We start from the raw sequence: 3,060 nt of genomic DNA on the forward strand, positions 1-3,060 counted from the left end.
CCTGTCAGCTGATGGAGCATCCACCCTCAGGGGAGACCCTGCTACACATGCAAATTAAAGCTTCAAGTATAAAGCTAGTACACATTTTTGAGGTCAAACTTTATAGCTGGTTGGAGCTTTTTATCATGTGATAAATACTTGGCATGTGTGGCTGATCTTAAGGTAACTGTACGATTAACCAGGTAATGGCGCAATACCTGTAACGTCTAGAGGAGGCCATAGAGATAAACATCTCACTAAAAACAAACAGCACCATTTATAATGCCAGCTGTATAAGGAGAACAAAAAGACTGTAGATCACATCCCAATCTACTCTAATGCTAGTGTAACATCAGAGTTTACTTTTAGTGTATATTCACCAGATAACATGAACAATAACAAGACTTGTGTGTTGTTGGATTAATAAATTACACCACTTTTCAGCAAGCTGACTACTGTTTTAATGAGACCTATCTTAATTTATCAATAAATATTTTACAAAATAAAGTTAGTCTTTCTAACCACTATCTAGGCTGAATTAAATTGGCACACATTTTTCTTAAAACTCTTCTTGGTCTAGTAGATCCCTGAGGTTCAGTCATCATGCAACTAACTAATCTCAGTACCTAGATGTGCTGCCAAAATGTTGACTTCAGAAGTTTGTGGTCTCTTGTTTTCAGAAACTGGGTGCCAAGGAATGTGAGCCATCCTGCTACTTAAGTAATCCCTTGTCAGTTAATTTGTGGAATAGCGGCCTCGGGGGATACACTGCAACCTGCCTTGACAGCAAAGAATGGTAGTGGACATTACAAGAGCAGAGAGGTTTCTTCTGAGAAAACAACACTGATGGGAAACTCTAAGAAATATCTTAAATGTTGTTCTCTTGGAATTTGTTCCACTAAAAATCAAAACCAAATGAGTCCACAGTATAGTTTATGGAATACACATGTTCATTTTAAATGGTCAGAACACATTCTTTAAACTGAGAAAACAGCTTACTTTGGGGGAGAGCTAGCTGCTGCTATGTTGAGGTTAAATAAGGTCTATGTTATTTCACAAAATGTTAATGAGTGTGCTGTATGTAAATTCTGTGTTTTCCCCGTATACTGCTGCCATATGAGAGAGAGAAAGTCAAAGTACCAGCAAAAAAAAAAAGGAGCATGTTATTTAGTTTTATACTTCAGTTGTGAAGGCAACAATGGCTAAATATTTTGGTGGGGAATAAAAGACTTCTCCTCTCTTCAGCCTATAATATGCTTTGGGGATCCCTATAATCATTTAGAATTTCATTGATTTCCCTCTGTAAAAGACCATTTTGGAGTCTGTCAGTTTAATTGACCATCCCATTGTTTTTGTGTTAGGAGAAGCTGGACAGATGTAACTACTTGCTCTATATTAGTGATTATATTACCAAAAATACCATATTTTCTGGCATACCAGTGCAACTTTTCCCCGAAAATCACCCACTCAAAAGGAGGGCACTTGTCTTAATCGGGGAAGCTGATTTTTTTTTATTTTATTTTTTTGCTGCCCAGAATAGCTCATTCCAAAACCCGGCTTCCTAGCAGTGACTGTGGTATTTCTATTCAGGCAATGGAGAAAGTCATTTGAATTAATGACTTCCCTCCAAAGATATTAATGATAGTCTCTCCTTTTTAATAGTCTTGATGTTCTATGAATCAAGCTAACCTGTTTTCTGGCAATTATTTGCTTGCTAGCTAGAGAGCTCTTTCCTATTTTACAGCTTTTCAGACTTTTTAGCTCTGCTTTTGGTTAAGCAGGAAAGGGAGGGTGAGTTCAAAATTAGGCTCTGTTCTTGCTCTGTGCAGCCATATCTCTGGAATTAGCTTTCTTCATTCTGCCTTTCCCAAAACACAGTGCAAGACTTATTTGGGGGGAGGAGGAAGTGGTATGCAAGAAAATACAGCACATCACTGTCATGACTCTTTTATCTGTCTCCTCTCTGTGCACTTTTTCATGTAGACATCTTCCCATCTTTCTAATCATTCCGATGATTAGTTTCTGGACTCCTTTTTCTTCTATATCTTATTAAGGTGGAATCACTGGAACTGCACAGAGTGAGAGTGATTGATACAATATCATTATAATACTACATACTATATACGCCCCAGCATTTTGTGGCTTTTTATTATTGTTGCATTTCAAGAAGATACTTTTACTGAGCTATCTACATAGAGTTCTAACTCTTTTATTTTCTAATAATTACAGTTGACTTCAAACCCCAAATAAGTTGTTTGCAGTTGTAGTATACTGAGTGCTATAGGGGGGATAACCATTGCTTTTAAAAGCTAGAATATACGTGACCTATCTGCAAAGACAAAGGTAATTCAGTAGCCTTTTCAATCTGAATTAGTATACATTAAGAAATATTCTGACAGTTTAGTGGGCTTTGTCTTTTTCTTAGGCCTGGTAAGGTGGTGTGTTGCACCACGAATGACAAACTTTTGGCACATCAGTTTCTGTATTGTCAAAACCATGATGCTGACAGGCATTACCAAGAGGTTGCTTTTCATCAGTTTTTGATTAGTGAGGGGTTCCGCATTTTTTGAGTGGATATGTTTTCATATCCTAAAATCATTATACCACCTGAGGTTTTTTTGGGATGGGCAATTTAAAAATTAGATACTACTCACTCAGCAAATGCTGTTGTTTTCTGAAGCCCTTTGTGGAAAGGTCTTACAAATGTTTATAATTTATGTCAGCATAGAAGCAGACAATGAAAGTACTTATGTCCACGGATCCTGGTTTTTTCTCTGATTTAAAAAAAAAATCCCCAATATTCAGTTAAAAAAAGCATCCACATTTTTCTGTGATTTAAATGAAGCACCACTAATATGGTGGCATTTATGTATACAGTGGTATTTCATTTTGATCATGGCAAAATGTGGATTGGGGGTTACTCTTTTTAACTGATTGGAGATATTTTTAAATCAGAGAAACCCAGGATCCCTTCTCATGACTAAAGACCCGTGAAAATCACGGCAGAAGGGCTCCTTTAATCTCATTTCATTGCATGCCCCCCTGCCCCTGATTGGTGGAGAGATCCCAGCGGCCCTGCTG

The 3,060-nt window shown here is 37.4% G+C and overlaps 1 protein-coding gene across 1 annotated transcript in view; it reads left to right on the plus strand.

Moving 5' to 3' along the window:
• Nucleotides 1-3,060, plus strand: part of PTPRD (protein tyrosine phosphatase, receptor type D) — a 1,990,398-nt gene that overhangs the window by 1,972,434 nt on the left and 14,904 nt on the right. The gene's annotated exons all lie outside the window — the stretch shown is intronic.

This window comes from Gavialis gangeticus, unplaced genomic scaffold (genome assembly GCF_001723915.1).
Source record: "Gavialis gangeticus isolate Ggan-Ray unplaced genomic scaffold, GavGan_comp1, whole genome shotgun sequence".
NCBI classification, from domain to species: Eukaryota; Metazoa; Chordata; order Crocodylia; family Gavialidae; genus Gavialis; species Gavialis gangeticus.